Genomic DNA, 20753 nt, shown 5'->3' with positions numbered 1-20753 from the left:
TGCAATTGTACCAGCCTCCACCACTTCCTCTGGCAGCTCATTCTATACACATACCACACTCTGCGTGAAAAGTTGCCCCATAGGTCTCTTTTATATCTTTCCCCTCTCACCCTAAACCTATGCCCGCTAGTTCTGGACTCCCTGACCCCAGGGAAAAGACTTTGTCTATTTACCCTATCCATACCCCTCATGACTTTGTAAACCTCTATAAGGTCACCCCTCAGCCTCCGACGCTCCAGGGAAAACAGCCCCAGCCTGTTCAGCCTCTCCCTGTAGCTCAAATCCTCCAACCCTAGCAACGTCCTTGTAAATCTTTTCTGAACCCTTTCAAGTTTCACAACTATTTTCCTATATCTCAGTCCAAAATATGCACCTCCTCAACCAGAGAAAACATTCTCCCAACATCCCGCCTGCCCAGTCTTGTTAGAATCTTATGTTCCAGTCAGACCCCCTCTCTCATCCTTCTGTAGTGAATACAGACCCAGGCGAACTAATCTATCCTCATTACAACACTCCTGCCATCCCTGGCATCAGCCTAGTGAACCTTTCATAAGTGGACAGACCAAAACCACACACAGTACTCCAGGCATGATCCCACCAAGGCCCTGTGTAACTGCAGGAAGACATCCTTACTTCTGAACTCAAACCACCTTGCAACGAAGACCATATAACATTTGCCTTTCGAACTGCTGCATCTATTCTCATTGATTGGTGCACAAGTTCACCTTTGGACATCCACGCTTCCCAATACATCACTATTTAAATAATACTCTTTCTTTCTCTTTTGGACACTGAAGTGTGCAACATTACATTTCACCACATTGTACTGCATCTGTTTGTCCACTCACTCAACTTTTCCAAATCTCCTTGAAACCTCCTTGCATCCTCCTCACAACTCCCGCCTAGTTTCTTGTCATCAGCGAACTTGGAAATGTTGTATTTGGTTTCGTCATCAGGTCGTTAATATACAGTATATTGTGAATAGCTGGGGTCCAAGCACTGAGCCCCACAGTACCCCACCAGTCACTGCTTGCTCCTAATCCCACAGAAAATGTCACTGCTCTGGACTTGGGAACAGCTTCACTTCACCAAAAACAGGTGACTTGCAGCAAGTTTCCATTGTCGATTGGTGTGGGCGGATGGGATCCCCTTTGCTTCCTCTGACAGAGTGAACGTGCAGCTGGAAAGACAGGAATTGCTGGTGACAAATTTCTTTGATACTGTTGGTTAAATTAACTTTCCTGGCAAAGTGGGAACTGACAAAGCAATTTTATCCAAAAAACTTTAAACAGGTTTTGACAAGAAGATCAGTCTTGTCATATTCTGAAATCTCCTGTCATTTTGAATCTGCCTTGACTTGTTTCTGCATCTTTCTTTCCCACCTGGAGTTGTGTGTCTGATGTGATCAATGTCCTCTCACTATAGCCTTCAGTAAACTCTAACAAAAACAGGACCTGAGTCAGGCAAGGGCTTGCTGTGTGGTGTTGAACACTGGGAGCTGTACGTAGTGATCTTGGACTCTCATGTACACTGGTGTTGCACATTCCCATTCACCATCCGCCATCTTCAATAGTCTCTCCCTCCATCACCAACATTCAGTAGCAGCTGTCTGCACCCTCTACAAGATACACTGCAGCAACTCACCAAGTTTCCTTCAAAGGGACCATCCAAACCCTCAGTCTCTGCCATTCAAAAGGACAAGAGCAGCAGATCCATAGGAATACATCACCTGCAAGTTCCCCTCCAAGCCACTCACCGTCCTGACTTGGAAATATATCAGTGTTCCTTCAGTGTCACTAGGTCAAATTCCTGGAAGTCCCTCTTTACCAACATTGTGGATGTACCAATTAGACACCAGGCGTTCAAGACGCCAGCTCACCTTCTCAAGGACAATTAGAGATGCACAAGAAATGTTGGACTTCCCACATCCTACGCATGAATAGGAAAGGTACACTCGCGATCTGATCAGGTACAAATTAGAGTTGTAAAATTCCTACTTGTTGCGCTATCTTTTGGATATACAGTTATACTGAGAGTTAAAGATCCTCTGGCAATGTTTGGAGAAGAACTGAGAGTTCCCACTATGTCTCTGGCTAATACACATTCCTAAGTTGACATAACCAGCAACACTCCTCCCACACACACATTGACTGTTTATTGTTCACATGGTCACTTAGGTGCACTGTCTGTGAACCAATTGTTGAGACATGTTGTGTAACCCAGTCTTAAATTCAGAGTTTTTAACAGCATGGAAAGAGGTCCTTCAGGTGATAGCAGGAGTCGTCCAGAGAGAGATATTGAGCAATGGGACATTTGGAGAAGGAGACCAAGTAATGAAGACCTTGGGAATACTGTACATCAATCAGAGTGACATATCTATAGTGAAGCTGTAAGGGGATATTTCACTCACCTGGAAAACCTCTCACAGAATAATGAAACAATTAATGGCGTCCCCCCCAAGGTTCCACCTTGATGTGAAGAGATTGTAGGGAACCTCTGTTCAATCTCACTCAGAATACTGTGCAAAATTCCAGTCTCCATTTTATATGAAGGTATTGGAGAAGGAGAATAATGGAATCGCAAGAATGAGACCAGAGCTGTGAGGTTAGAACTTTCTGAAAAGATTGAACAGACTGGAGGGGGGTGGAATTGGACAGGTTTATGGTGGCAGCTGCCATTACAAATGGCGACTTATGCATTTTAAAAGTGGAAAAGATTGGCAGAGTGTACAGACAGAAGCTACTCCTTAGTGATTGTGCTGGCATTGCACATGGTGAGATCTTTCCTGCTGGCTTCAAAGTTACTATTACAACTCTTTCTGCTTGGCTTTGTGCCTCATTTCTTCAACTTCCCCTGTTAACTATTGTTCCTCCTCTCTCCCTTCAGGTGGGAGATGTGGTGGGTGAGGGTCATGGGGAAGCAATGGCCCTACATGTCCTATCCCCTCATCTTCGTCAAATCCTCATTTTTTCCCTTGAACATCATCCTACACTTTCCCCTTCTAACCATTTTCCCTCCAGATCATGATCATGAGTACCTCTTAACTTTTGATTTATTTTGATACTTTCATGGGCTCTAGTGTTTATTGCCCATCACAAATTACCCTTGAACTGAATGGCTTGCTCAGGCTATATCAAAGGGCAGTTAAAAATCAACCGCACTGTTTTGGGATTGAAGCTAGATCGGGTAAGAATGGCAGATTTCGGTCCCTAAAAGATATTAGTGAATCAGATTTTAGAACAATTGATGATAAGATCCCAATCTTTTACTGGGACCAGTTTCCAATTCCAGATTTACTCATTTAACTTCTCATCTGTGGGCTTTGCCTCCACAGGGTATCCAGATGTGCTACAATAATGTTTACATTAGGTCCTGTAACATAAGATCTAAACATGGCAATACGGTGTTGAAAGATTCAACAGACGTTTGTTATAGCTCTTGATGTGTATAAATACTACGTTCACAGATACTGTGGTGTCTGAGCTAATATGAACACAGGAACAGGAGTAGGCCATTCAGCCTGTTGAGGCTGCTCTCCCATCCAGTGAAATCATGGCTGATCTGTGGACTAACTTCAGAAACCTCTGGCCTGTATCCTTGTAGTGATCGCAACTAGGTGGATCTCAGTGACTACAAGATCCTTGATTGGGGTTGTAAACTTGGGCCAGTCAGGGAGTCCTGGCTGACAGACATAAACAGGAGATTTTCACTGTGTCTCACACCTGCACACACAAAAAAAAAGAAAAGAAAAAATATATAAACAGGAGATTCAGAGCCTCCTGACTTCAGGGACTGACTCTGAGCTAGCTGGCCACAGTGTACAGCGCACCTGTAAATGAAGGCTGACTTAGTGACTGGATACTGGATACATTTGCTTAACAAATATTTATCTCTCTTAGATTTAAAATTAACAACTGACCTGGAGATTTCCATTTGTGTGTAGAAGCTATTTGGTTACACACAGCAGCATACTTCCATTAGCTTTTCACTGCTTCATCTGGCCCCAGCTATAATGCAGCCTAAAACCTTTATGCCCTCACATCACATGCTCTGATGCAGTGATGATATCCTGAGCATGTCCCTTAAAGGTTTGGAGCATAGTAGCTGCGAAACATAATGCCACATTGAGATTTGAACCCATATCCTCCAAAGAATTAGTGTGGCCGACTGGGTCAGTGATATTGTCATCAAAACAGCATCTTCCCTTTTGATCAAAACATAACTCTTTTAAGCTGATCCTGCCCTTTCTGTGTTATCTTTCTGGATACCGTTCACCTTCCTCTTTCTTACCGGCTGTTCTGTTCACTTATGTTTTAAAATAAAATCAAAAGGAGGGGATTAATTATGCGCCAATCTTTCTGTTGATTTACTCAATTCCTTGTGTATCTCTCTCACACTCTCTCTCTCTCTGACTCAAAGGAATTAGAGATATATAATCTATGCTCTAACAAGGAAAGGGCTCTTTATAACTGTCAGTGTAAGCCCAGGTGAGGTAATTAGCTGACTTCCATTGCTTTGTCGGGTAATGTTTTCAATATGTAAATACACGTTCGGATCATCTCTCCAACCACACTCTCTAGTTGCTGTCTCTTTGAAACATAATAAAGTGTCACTCATCCACTATAATCTCTTTTATCTCTCCCTCACAGGCACATATTTACATTTTAAGAATATAAATTCAAATGAGCCTCAGCCCTGTTCCACCATTAGAATCCCTACAGTGTGGAAGCAGGCCATTCGGCTCATCAAGTCCACACTGACCCTCTGAAGACCATCCCACCCAGACCCAGACCCCTATGCAATCCCTGCATTTCCCATGGCCTATCCACCTAACCTGCACATCTTTGGACTGTGGGAGGAAACTGGAGCACCTGGAGGAAACCCATGCAGACATGGAGAGAACATGCAAACTCAACACAGACAGTCGCCCAAGGGTGGAATCGACCTGGGTTTCTGGCACAGTGAGGCAGCAGTGCTAACCACTGAGCATTCAATAAGATCCATGGCTAACCTCATTACTCCACATTTCTACTCACCCCCAATAACCTTCCACCCGCTTGCATACCAAGAATCTTATTCCCTCTGCCTTAAGAATAATACAGACTCTGCTTCCACTGCCTTCTGATGAAGAGAGTTCCAAGGATTCACACTCTTCTGAGAGAAAAGCTTTCTCCTATTTGTTATGGACTAGGCCAGCCCACTGAAAACATTCTAAAGCAGGCAGCCCAGACCAGAACTCTGCATTTTGTTTTGGTAAGTGTACAGTGAAAATTACCCGGAGTAAGTTAGCTAGGTTGACTACTAGATTTTAAAACAGACAAAAATTTATTCACAAAATTATACAATGAAACACAAAGAACAGAATAAAGAACCCCTACAGACCTCAGTCTATCCAAACTAGATTCTAAAGTAATTGAGGGTTTGGTTACGAAATAGAAGGAAGCATATGTAAGGCATAGACAGGATAGATCGAGTGAATCCTTAGAAGACTATAAAGGAAGTAGGAGTATACTTGAGAGGGAAATCAGGAGGGCAAAAAGGGGACATGAGATAGCTTTGACAAATAGAATTAAGGAGAATCCAAAGGGTTTTTACAAATATATTAAGGACAAAAGGGTAACTAGGGAGAGAATAGGGCCCCTCAAAGATCAGCAAAGGTAGATAAATCCCCAGGACCTGATCAGGTATACCCTAGAACTCTGTGAGAAGCTAGAGAAGTGATTGCTGGGCCTCTTGCTGAGATATTTATATCATCGATAGTCGCAGGTGAGGTGCCGGAAGACTGGAGGTTGGCAAATGTGGTGCCACTGTTTAAGAAGGGCGGTAAAGACAAGCCAGGGAACTATAGACCAGTGAGCCTGACCTCGGTGGTGGGCAAGTTTTTGGAGAGAATCCTGAGGGACAGGATATACATGTATTTGGAAAGGCAAGGACTGATTAGGGTCAGTCAACATGGCTTTGTGCGTGGAAAATCATGTCTCACAAACTTGATTGAATTTTTTGAAGAAGTAACAAAATGGATTGATGAGGGCAGAGCGGTAGGTGTGATCTATATGGATTTCAGTAAGGCTTTCGACAAGGTTCCCTGACAAGGAGACAAGGAGACTGATTAGCAAGGTTAGATCTCATGGAATACAGGGAGAACCAGTCATTTGTATACAGAACTGGCTTAAAGGTAGAAAACAGAGGGTGGTGGTGGAGGGTTGTTTTTCAGACTGGAGGCCTGTGACCAGTGGAGTGCCACAAGGATTGGTGCTGGGTGCTCTATTTTTTGTCATTTACATAAATGATTTGGATGCGAGCATAAGAGGTACAGTTAGTAAGTTTGCAGATGACTCCAAAATTGGAGGTGTAGTGGACAGCGAAGAGGGTTACCTCAGATTACAACAGGATCTGGACCAGATGGGCCAATGGGCTGAGAAGTGGCAGATGGAGTTTAATTCAGATAAATGCGAGGTGCTGCATTTTGGGAAAGCAGATCTTAATGGTGAGGTCCGAGGGAGTGTTGCTAAACAAAGAGACCTTGGAGTGCTGGTTCTTAGCTCCTTGAAAGTGGAGTCGCCGGTAGATAGAATAGTGAAGAAGGTGTTTGGTATGCTTTCCTTTATTGGTCAGAGTATTGAGTCCAGGAGTTGGGAGGTCATGTTGCGGCTGTACAGGACATTGGTTAGGCCACTAGTCTCCTTCCTTTCAGAAAGATATTGTGAAACTTGTAAGGGTTCAGAAAAGATTTACAAGGATGGTGCCAGGGTTTGAGGATTTGAGCTACAGGGAGAGGCTGAACAGGCTGGGGCTGTTTCCTCTGGAGCGTTGGAGGTTGAAGGGTGACCTTATAGAGGTTTACAAAATTATGAAGAACATGGATAGGATAAATAGACAAAGCCTTTTCCCTTGGGTCGGAGAGTCCAGAACTAGAGGGCATAGGTCTAGGGTGAGAGTGGAAAGATATAAAAGAGACCTAAGGGGCATTTATTTCACACAGAGGGTGGTACGTGTATGGAATGAGCTGCCAGAGGAAGTGGTTGAGGCTGATACAATTGCAACATTTAAGAGGCATTTGGATGGGTATATGAATAAGAAGGGTTTGGAGGGATATGGGCTGGGTGCTGGCAGGTGGGACTAGATTGGGTTGGGATATCTGGTCGGCATGGATGGGTTGGACCGAAGGGTCTGTTTCCATGCTGTACATCTCTATGACTCTATGACTTAGGTATGTTGTGACAAATATACACAACAGTCCCAATAAGCAAACTCCCTTTAAAACCCAGTATAAATGGAACACATGTTTACAGGTTGAAGTTGAAGGGCAGAAAGAGAGAGAGAGAGATAGAGTTTTAACACAGCTCCCTGTTGAACTCCTCACCAGTTCAGGAATGAACTAAACTGCTCAGCTAGAGAGCTGCCCACTCCCCGTTCATTATACAGGTCACTTCTGAAACATGACCACTTTGGCCTGAAGTCTCATCTGTTTACATATGAACAAAAATCCTCTCAAAGTCATTTTCATCTTTGTATCAAACCAGACTGATCAGAGCCCGGCCTAGTTTATTGCCCCCCTGAAAAGTATTAAGGACAGAGTCTCCTTGAGCCAAGGAACAGCTTTTAGGCAAAAAAAGGGACCAGCTTTGTGACACCTCCCGCCTTTAAAAAAAAATGAGCCATCAATACCAAAAGATAGCTTCATTTTTAACTCTTCCAAAACCCGGTTAGTAATCTAAACACTCATATATACTATACTAACCATACAGATGTAAAAATGCACAACCACATGCAAATTCAGGCCACAGTACACTCATCACCGAACGCCTCTGTATCTCACTCGAATCTCAATAACACATCGGCAGTCATGTTCCCGTAACCTGCCACCTGCACAATTGTCAAATGGAATGGCTGCAATAACAAGCTCCATCTAAACACTCTGGCATTTTTGTCCTTAAAGTTTTCCACAGATATCAATGGGTTATGATCAGCGTATATGATTGTCTCAGATGCATTGCTGGTAATATAAACACTGAAATGTTGTAATGCCAACACCAAGCTTAAAGTCTCTTCCTCCACCGTTAAATATTTCTGTTGACGAACGTTTAACTTCCTGAAAATATACTCAATGGGTCTTTCTATCCTCTCGTAATCCTCATGCAAGAGCACCGCACCAACACCCAATCGGTAGACACTTTGAAAGGCTTTGAGTAATCCGGTGTGGCTAATACTAGGGCAATTGTAAACGCCGTTTTTAGGCTGTCAAATGCCTTTTGACAGTCTGCTGTCCACTGGAACGTCTTGCCCTTTTTTAACAATTCGGTGAGTGGAGCAGCCATACTGCTAAAGTTCGACGCAAACTTTCGGTAAAATCCATCCAATCCCAGGAACCGTAGTACTGCTTTTTCCATCAATGGTGTGGGAAATTCACCAATTACTTTCGTTTCCACATCCCGTGGGGCTATTTGCCCATGTCCAATAACATGGCCCAGGAAGGTGACTTGGGCTTTGGCAAATTCACGTTTAGCTAGGTTTACCACCAAGCCTGCCTTCCGAAGTCGATTGAACAAGGCCGATAAATGCTGTAAATGTTCCTTCCATGAGTTACTAAAAATCACTAGGTCATCAATATACAGCGCACAGTTGGGTAATCAAGCAATGACCTTATTAGTCAGCCTCTGAAATGTGGCTGGAGCATTTTTCATACCAATTGGCATGAATTTGAACTGATATAAACCATTTGGCATTGTGAAAGCTGAAATTGCCTTTGCTGTCTCTAACAGAGGTACTTGCCAGGAGCCTCTGCCAAATCTAACTTAGAAATGTAAGTCACTTGTCCCACTTTTTCGATACAGTCCTCCAACCATGGAATTGGATATTCATCAGTCTTTGTAATGGCATTGACTTTGCGATAGCCCACACATAACCTTTGGGTACTATCTGGCTTTGGCACCATGACTATGCATGAGCTCCAGTCACTGTAACTCACTCTGATTATGCCATCTTGGAGCGTATGCTCTATCTCCATCTGACGCATACTCCAAATGGGCAATCTCTGAATCCTGACTTATTAATTTCTCCTTAATCAATTTTAATGGTCCTCTTACTTCATGCCCAAAAATTAATGCAAATGGATTGCATTTGGCTGATTCATTCAGTGCATTTCTTATCACAAAAAGTACAAACGGAACTCCCTTATCCCAATCATCTGGATAATCCTGACCATAAGCCCTCAACATGGTCTTTAGTGTTTGATGTCATCTCTCTAGCACCCCCTGCATTTCTGGATGGTACGCAGTAGATTTGAATTGCTTTATTCCCAAGTTATCCATAACCTCCTTGAATAGTTTGGATGTGAAGTTTGATCCTTGATCTCTTGGTAGTATGTATCTATTAAATAAAAAGTAATTCTTCTACAGCCCTTTTAGCTGTGATGTTGTGTAATGGGATGGACTCTGGAAATCTAGTGGACACATCCATTATGTTAATAAAACTTATTCCCACTTTTTGTTTGCGTTAGGGGATCTACGCAACCAATCAAGACTCTTGTGAAAGGTTCCTCAAATGTTGAAATAGGTATAAAAGGTGCAGGTTTTATTACTGCCTGTAGTTTTCCAATTAGCTGATATGTATGACACATCTGGCAAAATTCAACTACATCTTTGTGTAGTCCAGACCAGTAAAAATGTCATATTATTTTAGCCCGTGTTTTTTTCACCCCTAAATGACCTCCAAGTGGTAGCTCAAGCGTCAGTTGCAGCACCTCCTTTCTATACCCTACTGGCAAAACAATTTGATGAATCGCTGCCCATTTCTCTTCTGCTTGAATGTGTGATGGTCTCCATTTCCTCATTAAGACATCATTTGTTAGGTAGCAACACACAGGAATGCAATCACTTTCCTTCTCTGTAAATGCCTTTTGATATAACTGTTTTAACTCCTCATCTTTCTGCTGTAATTCAATAAGCGTAGCAGAGCTCAATAGATGTTTATCTATTTGTTCCTTTTCTTTTCCACTTGTCTGATTGAAGCAAGCTTCTGATAGAGCTCTGTCAGTTTCCTTATTTGTTTCTTTTGACCCCTCCAGTTTCAGCTTGTGCCTCTGTGATCACACAATCAAAGTTCCTGGATAACCATTCTCCAAGTCTTCAGTTTCCTGCGTCTCCACTGGCTTTTCAAGTAGAGTAGGCAGCACACCTACCAGTGAATCAGTGATATCATTTGCAAGGACAAATTGTATTCCTGGAGCTGAGAGTTCGTCCAGTACTCCTATCACAAATTCTCCACTCTTCTCTGGACTCTCTAGCCTCACTTTATATTATTGAGCACTTTTAGTTTCACCATGAATTCCTGTTACAAGTATCTTTTCTGGCAATAGTCCCTCAAGAGCACATATCTCCTCATCCTTCAGCATTAGAGACTGAGAGGATCCGGTGTCCCTTAATATTGTAACCTCTTTACCTGCTACTCCTGGCCGATGTGAATAAACTTTACCCTTGCATGTATGTTTTTTTAAGTAGATCTGGCACTTCCTCCTTAACCAACCTCTGATTATCTTGTACACTCTGAGGCAGTTGTCTAACTTCCATTGTACTTTTTGTTACGAGTCCAACAAAACTTTCAGCCTTGTCTGGTTTTCCTACATCTGGCTTTCTCCTAGCCCACCAACACTCTGATTTCATGTGGCCCACTTTATTATAATGAAAATACCGGAACTTTTAACTTCTTTGTCCCCCTCGAGGGTTTCTTTTTTTACCCGGTGGTAAATTATCCTTATGGGCTTCATTGAGATCTACCTTTCCCTTACCACGTGAGGATTTCTCTTTGCCCGAGTTTCTATCCCTCATGGACTGAAATTGATTCTGGAAGCCAAACCCTGTTTAATGGACCAGCTCATCATCATCAGCCACTTCAGCTGCCAATCTTGCCATTTTAACTCTGCACTTCCATTGAAGTTTGCACTGCTTCCTCACTAAGGTTACTTCAGCCTTTATCTCCCGCCTTTTAAGCTGACTTTCCTTTTTAAGTGTCCTTTTTTTGAAGTTCAAAAGCTCTCTCTTTTTCTCTCTGTTCTGCTGCTCTCTCTTTTTTTCCCCTCGTCTGCTTTTAATCGTAACTCAAACTGTTTCATTTCTGCTAACCTTTCCTTATCTCTCGCCTCTAACTCGAAGCTGTTTCATTTGTAATTGAATTCTTGCCATCTCTACAGATTCTGATGGTTTCTCCGGCAAGTTTAAATGCTGAGCTACTGCTGTAATTATCTCTCCTTTCCTCACAGAAGCAGGCAGCTCCAATTCCAGCTTCTCTGCTAATTCCTGCAGCTTGGCATCATTCGCTTTTTGCAAAACTTCCAAAGTCACCGTGTCCACTTCCAGAAAACTGTTGGCAACTGAAAGAGCCATTCCTATCCCATGCTTCGTCAACCCAACCAAGCCAATACTCGAAATAAGGACACTGGCACCTACTACTCGCTGTTTAAAGTCCCACAATCTGTTATGGACTAGGCCAGACCACTCAAAACATTCTTAAGCAGGCAGCCAGACCATAACCTTGCAATTTGTTTCAGTAAGTGTACAGTGAAAATTACCTGGAGTAAGTTGCCTAGGCTGACTACTAGATTTTAAAACAGATAAATATTTATTCACAAAATTACACAATGGAACACAGACAACAGAATAAAGAACCCTCAACCTATCCACCTAGACTTAATTATGCTGTTCCGAGTATACGCAGCAGTCCCAATAAGCCAACCCCCTTTAAAACCCAGTATAAATGGAACACATGCTTGCAGGAAGGCAGAAAGAGAGAGAGAGAGCTTCCACACAATTCCCTTTTGAACTCCTCACCACCTCAGGACTGAACTAACCTGCTCAGCTAGAGAGCTGACCACTCCCCTTTCATTACACAGGTCACTTCTAAAACATGACCACTTTGGCCTGAAGTCTCATCTGTTTACATATGAACAAAAGGCCTCTCAAAGTCCTTTTCATCTCTGTACCAAACCAGACTGATCAGAGTCCAGCCCGGTTTATTACCCCTCTGAAAAAAATCAAGGACAGAGTCTCCTTGAGCTGAGGAACAGCTTTTAGAAACAAAAAGGGACTAGCTTTGAGACATTATCTCTGTACTCAATGTCCTCCATCCTCAAGCATTGCCCCCCTTTTAGATTCTCACACCAGAGGAAACATCCCTTCCACACGCCCCTTGTCAAGACATCCTCAGGGTCTTATCTGCTTCAATTAAGTTGTCTCTTAATTTTCTAAACTCCAGCAGATAGAAGGCCAGCCTAGTCAAAAACAGAGATTGCTGGAAAAGCTCAGTAGGTCAGGGAGCACTATGGAGAGAAATCAGAGTTAACTTTTTAGATCAAGTGACCCTTCCTCAGAACTCTCGACCTGAAATGTTAACTCTGACTTCTCTCCACAGATGCTGCCAGACCTGCTGAACATTTCCAGCAACTTATGTTTTCTAGCTTCTTGAATTCATTTGGTTTTTATGCAGTCACCTTTCCTGTCAGCCAACCCCTCCACCATTGCAGGTACACCATATAAATATAGCAACGTAAGCACACACACACACACTGCATGTTGATGTATAAACATACATTGAGATACATTATAGCACAGAAACACGCCATTCAACCCATCAAGTCTCTGATAGGGTGATGTTCCACATGAACCTCCTATTCCTTCTTAACCAATCAGAATACCCGTCCATGAAAGAGTGGGGAGTCCCCCAGGATCAGATGTATTTTTTGACTCATAGAATCTCTACAGTGTGGAAGCAGGCCATTCAGCCCATCAAGTCCACATCAACCCTCTGAAGTGCAGCTCACCCAGACCCACCCCTCCCCTCTTCCTGCAATTCTCACGGCTAACCACCTAGCCCGCACATCCCTGATCACCATAGGCAATTTAGCATGGTCAATCCGACTAACCTGCACATTTTTAAACAGTGGGAGGAAACTGAAGCACTCAGAGGAAACCCATGCAGACACGGGGAGAACGTGCAAACTCCACATAGACAGTCACCCGAGACTGGAATTGAACCCAGGTCCATGGAACTGTGTGGCAGCAGTGCTAACCACTAGCCACCATGCGAACACTTACATCCCAGAGTTTTAAAGGAAATGTGAGAACATTGCTGATGGCCCTGTTGTTGGTTTTCCAAAATTCCCTTGCTTCAGGAATCATTCCTTTGATTTAGTTTATTTTAATTTAATCGTGGAATGTGGGCGTCGCTGACTGGATCAGCATTTATTGCCTGTCCCTAGTTGCCCCTTCAGAAAGTGGGGGTGAGCTGCCTTCTTGAACCGTTGTAGTCCATGTGCTGTCGGTAAACCGACAGTGCCTTAGGGAGGGAATGACCGGATTGTGATTCAGCAACATTGAAGGAACAGCGATATATTTCCAAGTCAAGAAAAATTGCAAATTTAATTTAATTGAGAAAACGTGTTTCACTCTATTCTTGAAGAAACATAAACAGGGAAAGCACAAGGCACCTCGAAGCAGGTGTAATGCAATTTCATTTTCTCTCAGCTCTAATCTCTTCCATTGGATACTTCTACACAAAGGGATGAGTCCTATCGTGGTCCTCACTAATATTTTGACTGTGACAGGAAGGATTCTCTGATAATCAAACCCCACTTTTCCATCAATCAACCATTCGCATAATTCCTAATTCAATCACCCAAATCACCAATTGTTTCTTTTTTGTATGACCAGAGAGATTAATTGAGACTTTCACCAGACTTGTTCGATGAACTCAAAATAACCCATTTATTATAATGTAAATCTTATTCTTAAAACAAATGTAAAACGTTCATTCGCGTCTAATCTAAAATCCAGAATGTAAACTATATCCCTTTAATGTAAAACACGGAAACACTCACAAAATCCAAAAAGACAACAATCTCTGCAAAGATAACTTTTTTTTAAAAAAGGGCAAAGGGTAAAAAAAAAACCTATGAACCAAGAATTCAAAAACAAAGTATAGAATGTGATGATTTCTCATGATCCATTAGATTTCCTGTTGACAAAGTCGAAATGCTGACGTCCATAGACTGATGAAGAGTCTTCCAAACAAGGAGAAAGTGAGAGCTGCAGATGCTGGAGATCAGAAAATGTGTTGCTGGAAAAGCGCAGCAGGTCAGGCAGCATCCAAGGAGCAGGAGAATCGACGTTTCGGACATGAGCCCTTCTTCAGGAAGGCTTCCAAACAAGGCTTTGGTATGGACGGAAACAAAGCTGATGCCAAAAGTGGCTGGAGTTCAGCTTTACCAGCAGCCAGAAGTATTGATATTTGGAAATGTTATCAGATTCTCTGGAACTAAGAGGTTATTCCCCATCTGACTACTTAGATCTATGGAAGAGAAAACTGTCTAGAAAGAACTGCTAGGAAATCATTAGCATAGATGTACCCATAGTCTTCAGAACTAGGTTTTCCAGTGATGAAGGACCATAAAACCCATTTTGAATCTCCTTAAGAATTTTATCCAGAATCATTTGACCTTTCTGCAAATGGCAGGTAGTTTAGAGCCCACAGTAAACTGTTGACCTCTAACCCTTGACCAAACCTAGTTTAATAGCAGAAGTGTCCAAACAATTCAATATTCAATAATTCAGCTTTCCACGCTGTCCTCAAATATGCATTGCAACACTAACTTGCATTTCATCCACTAACATCTTTTTTCACAAAGTTAATATCCATTTAATTGCCCTTCCCTAGTCACCTGACCAAATCTGAGATGCTTGGGTAGGATTTCCTGTGTCAGGGACTTCCATACAAACTGTCTGCTCCCTGCCTGTCTGGAATAAGCAATGTTAAAATATAAAGTGCAACAATAAAGAGCAACTGAAAGACCGGAGTAATAGTATCCCTCCTTCAAATATCCAGGGATTACTCATAAAATATATTTCCACTTAACACTGATTCTCTTGATGATCAATAATCTCAAGCAGTCTCAAGTATTCCCAGAGAGCTGCTTTTCCTGTAGTTATAAAGTAGCATAAATATCCCTGCGAATACAGCCTATTATAGCACCATATCAAACTCAAACCATTTCCAAATGTATAAAATTCTGCACACAGTTCTTGTAATGCAGTGGTAGTGTCTTTGTCTCTAAACCAGGAGGTCAACGTACAAGTCTTACCTGCACCAGAGTCTGTCACGGTGTCTCTGAAGAGATTGTTTTAAATTATTGCATGCTATAGGAAGAGTTTTTAAAATATTTATTCACACGATGGGGATGTAGCATTTATTGCCCATCCCTAGTTGCCCAGAGGGCAGTTCAGAGTCAACTTTGGGTCTGAAGTCACATATAGGCCAGACTAGGTAAGGATGGCAGTTTCCTTCTCTAAAAAGATATTAGTGTTTTTCTGACAATCGCCAATTTATTGTCATCATTAGACTCTTAAATCCATATATTTATTGAATTCAACAAATCTGCTGAACGACTGAATGTGTTGTGGTGGAATTCAGACTTGGGTCTCCATGATTTTACCTGGGTCTCTGGATTAACAGTCCAGCGATAATACCACTAGGCCATCGTCTCCCATATTTATTATTAAATTGGAAAGGGTTCAGAAAAGGTTTACCAGGATGTTGCCAGGAATGGAGAGTTTGATTTCTCGGGCGAGGCTCGATAGGCTGGGGCTTTTTTTCACTGAAGTGTCGGAGGTTAAGGGGTGACCTTACAGAGGTTTATGAAATCTTGAGGGACATGGATAAGGCAAATGGCAAGGCTCTTTTCCATAGGGTGGGGGATTTCAAACCTATGGGGCATATTCTTAAGATGACAGGAGAGAGATTTGATAAGGACATGAGGGGCAACATTTGTATTCAAAGACATCATGACGGACTCTGGTGCAGGTGCGACTTGTACGTAGACCTCCTGGTTTAGAGACAAAGACACTACCACTGCATTACAAGAACTGTGTGCAAACTTTTATACATTTGGAAATGGTTTGAGTTTGATGTGATGCTAAGATAGGTTGTTTCGTGTATGAAATGAACGTCAAGAGGAAGTGATGGATGTGGGCGTAGTTGCAACATTTAAAAGACATTTGAATAAGTACATGAGTAGGAAAGGTTTGGAGGGATATGAGCCAAATGCAGACAAATGAGACTGGTTTGGTTTGGCCACATGGTTGGCATGGACCAGTTGGTCTGAAGGGTCTGTGTTTCCGTGCTGTATGACTCTGTGACTCTATTCACAGGGAGGAGGAGGATGTGTGGGTTTGACATAAAGGGGCTCCCATTCAAGATGGCGGTGAAGAGGATATTTTCTCTCAGTGCGCATGGGTTTTCAGAACTCTCCTCCCCAGAGGGTGGCAGAGGCAGGGTTGTTGAATATTTGTACGTCCCACAGTTCGATGAGTTACATGATGGGCTTTGTCAGCAATCTGGGAAACAGACCCCAGGCCAGTTATTCACCCGACAGACTGGAAGTTGAAATAGGAAACAAGAAGGCCAGCCAGAGGGATAATGACTATTCCGATCAGATCTTCACTCATTGCATAATCACAGAAACACATGAACAGGCCTGAGGTCTTCACTTTCGGGCCCTGTCTACCTCTTCCAGGTCTACCCCTGGAAGGTTAAGATAGTCAATTATTTTAACTGCTGGGAAAGTCAGCTTTCCATGCTGTTACTGTGTAATAGCGACACAAGTGCTGTTCGCGACTAACAGAGCATTGGTGTTAAGCCAAAAAGATGCACTGCCTATTACGTATATGAGTAATGTGGTATATGAATTTCAGTGCTAATGTGATGCCAGGTATATAGATTGTGTTTCCCCATGATGGTATCAAACAGAATATTCCTTTGGCTCTTCACAACAGGCCAAGATATTGACTGCACCAAACAGGCCATGTCTAAACACAGTGTCCAATATTAGATGTGACTGAAGTTGGATAACAATTGTTAAATAATCCTGACTGTGCAAAGAATTGCCTTGATGACCAATTACAGATCGTGTCAGATTGGTGCTCTGTGTTGTGTGTACTGCAAATGAAATACATTAATACAGAAGGCCCTGTTCTTTAGAGACAGAAGGACTGTGCACACACACTGTGCTGTTTAGACTCAACACCAACAGATGGTAACCACTTGTTAGTTCATTTTGCTGGGTTGCAGCTGTCGTGTGTGGGAGTGCGTGGCAGACTTGGTGAGCACATCTGTAGCAAGGACTGGAGGCTCGAAGATTGGCGGCTCAGAGTCGATGAGCTGTGGACTCTGAGACACATCAGGGAGGAGAAGGGTAACTGGACACAGTATCAAACCCTGTAGATTAGTTACATCAAACTTGCTCCATGGTCAGGGGCAGGAAGTCATAGAAAAATAATTGTGGTTGTTGGAGGTCACTCATCTCAGCTCCAGGACATCTCTGCAGTAGTTGCTCAGGGTAGTGTCCTAGACCCCAACCATCTTCAAATGCTTCATCAATGACCTTCCCTACATCATTAAGTCAGAAGTGGGGATGTTCACCGATGATTGCACAATGTTCAGCATCATTTACCACTCCTCAAACATTGAAGCAATCCGTGCTCAAATGCATCAAGATCTGGACAATATGCAGGCTTGGGCTGAGAAGTGACAAGTAACATTCACGCCACACAAATGTCAGGCAATGATTATCTTCAGCACTAGACAATCTAACCATTGCCCTTTTCAAACTCACAGCCTCTACCATCCAGAAGGACAAGAACAGCAGGTGCATGGGAACCCCACCCCCTACAAAGTCCCCTCCAAGCTACTCCCCATCCTGACGTGGAAATATATCACCATTCTTTCACTGATCACTGGGTCAAAATCTTATAATTCCCTTTCTGATGGCATTGTGGGTCTACCTGCAGCGGTTCATGAAGGCAGCTCACCACCGCCTTCTCAAGGGGCAACTAAGGATGGGCAGTAAATGCTGGCCCAGTCAGCGATGCCCACGTCCCAAGAGTGAATGAAAAGAAGGGCCCAATGAGCTGAGTAGTCAATACAGAAACTCATGGAGAGATTTGGCAGAGCTGATCAAAATTACAAAGGCGGTGTTGCCAGAGTAAACAGGAAGACTGCACTGGGAGGATACAGATTGCTGGTCATTAGCAGGCCAAAGGGAAGATGCGCAGAATGCTTTTTTTAAAATTTGTTCATAGGATGAGGGCATCCCTAATTGCCCTGAGGGTAGATGAGATTCAGCCACAATGCTGTGGGTCTGGAGTCACATGTAGGCCCGAGCAGGTAAGGATGACAGTTTCCTTCTCGATAGGATATTAATGAGGATGGATTTTTAATGACAATCATCATTGGATTCAAATTCCATCACCTACTATGGTCGGATTCAAGCCCAGAACATTACCTGGTCTCTGGATTAATTGAATTGAATTTATTGTCACGTGTACCGAGGCACAGTGAGAAGCTTTGTCTTGCGAGCAATACAGGCAGATCACAGAGTTAAGTAGCAGAGCTAAGTAAATAATAGGTAAACAGCGGCAAAAACCAAAACACAGATACAGGCCAATGTTAAGAGTTTGTGAGTCCATTCAGTATTCTAACAACAGTAGGGTACAAACTGTTTCGAAACCAACAGGTGCGTGTGTTCAGGCTTCTGTACCTTCTCCCCGATGGTAGAGGTTGTAGAAAAACATTGCCAGGGTGGGATGGATTGTTGAGAATGCTGGCGGCCTTTCCTTGACAGCGGGCCTGGTAGATGGATTCTATAGATGGGAGGTTGGCCTTTGTGATTGTCCAGACCAAGCTCACCACTCTCTGTAACCATCTCCGATCTTGAATGGTACAGTTGCCACACCAGGTAGTGATTCAGCCCAGTGATAATTCCACTAGGCTATTGCCTCCCTCAATGCCATCGCGACAGACATTATTTGATTATTGTCACATTGCTGTTTGGGTGAACTTGCTGTATGTAAATTAGCTGCTGTATTCTCTACATTACAACAGTGATGAACTTCAAAGGTAATGGTAAAGTGATTTGGAATGACCTGTGGCCAAGGTGGGCGCTACGCAAATGCAAGTCATTTTTGTGGATTCTGAAGAGTAACTGAGCTTTCAGATTGCCTGTTCCCTTAATACCTAAAGACTTTCAAAATCCAGAGTTGACGCAAATTCAAATTGCAGAGGTGTGGAGATAAGTGCTTGGATTTAAATGTTGCATATTTATGAACACAAGGTGAAATGTTTATGGCTTGATAAGGAAGGATTTGCTGAATCAAACCTGAATTTCAGAAGAGGCATGAGGGATTTCTTTTTTTCAAAAGGGAGTTGGTTGAAGCTGTTGAAATTACATTTCTCAGAGTCTGCCCCCTTTTCCATGGAGTGGGGGTGATACCACAGAGACTACAGAGGATAGAAAACAGTGCGATTCTGAAATCGATCCATTAACTGAGCTGTTTTCCTCCTGGATTTTTCCCACATCCAGCATTGAAAGAGTACCAAGTGATTCGTTTAATTGAATTTGAATTTATTCATCATGGGACATGGGTGTTGCTGGCTAGCTCAGCTTTTTTTACACATCCTGATCGCTCTCGAGACGGTGTTAGTGGGCTGCCTTCATCAAACACTGCACACTGCTGTATTTAAACAATGGCATGCAGGTATTCTGCACTGATGGTATGCTGAGGTAGCCCAGCAATATAAAACACCTGCAGACAGCAAGAATCCCCGTCTTCACCCACTACTTGCGGGTCTTAGAAATTCTCTCCAGGTTGAACCTTATATCCATGGAGTGATGCCCCTCACTTTTTGCAAAGGCTATGTTGATGGCCAATACCAGCTTTAGATGGTGCAAGTATGGAAGGAGAGAGGGTCCGACCTGATTGGAAGCCACACCTGAAATTTAACTCAAGCAGGAGAGATGTACCCAGCCTGCAAAAACGTTTAACCTTAAATATTAAAATAGTTGCAAGATCTGGGAGAAACGCAACAGCAATCCTAATCATTCACGCACGATTGCTGTCAAATAGCTGTTGGACCCAAGGGTCTGTTTCCGTGCTGTACATCTCTATGACTCTACATTGGAATTGTAACTGGATCTCACCAGAAAGCAGCTAACCATGGTTTTTGGTGAATTTCAGGGAATGTTTGTCTCCACAAGGCCTGTTCAGTTTTTTTACTCCGTTTCCCAAATTCACCTCATTCCCTATGCACCCGTGGCAGCTTGGTCATCGTATTCACCCACTCGTCTCAAGCGACGTTCCCAACACTGCCAGGAAATCCTGGGATCCCTGGCAATGGCACCACCTTTGAATTCCCCTTGTACACCCGGTCAAGCAGGTTGGATCCAGAGTTGCCCTTCACCATGTGCATACCGGGACAGAAACCACAAACCAACGCATCACAGGGCACAGAAATGGCACAGCTGGCACCTCTTTGCACATACAAATATACAGTTTTACATCGGTCGCTGTTTAAACCACACAGTGTACCTGTCCTAATATGGACCAGACCAAACCCCCTCCAAAGGTAGCCTAGACTCAAAATATTTCCTTATTTTAAAGGTAAATGTAAAGTGTCGCATTCCAGATGCCATCCAACTGGTCGAACTACTCAATGTAAAGCAATTCACAATTTATTCATAGTTAGAACATAACAAAAGAAAAATTTAAAGAATTGGCTTAGTGGGAAGGCCCTCAAATGCTTAACAAGATAATAGACTCAGTAACTATTACTATTTAACTGTTCCAATATAGTAACATCTCATAAACACACCCTTGTCAAAGGCAAATTCAGAAAACAGATTGTTCATATGTAACTCCATAAACGACCCC

This window comes from Chiloscyllium plagiosum, chromosome 2 (genome assembly GCF_004010195.1).
Source record: "Chiloscyllium plagiosum isolate BGI_BamShark_2017 chromosome 2, ASM401019v2, whole genome shotgun sequence".
In the NCBI taxonomy this organism is placed as follows: Eukaryota; Metazoa; Chordata; class Chondrichthyes; order Orectolobiformes; family Hemiscylliidae; genus Chiloscyllium; species Chiloscyllium plagiosum.
Note: the sequence above shows the minus strand (reverse complement) of the source record.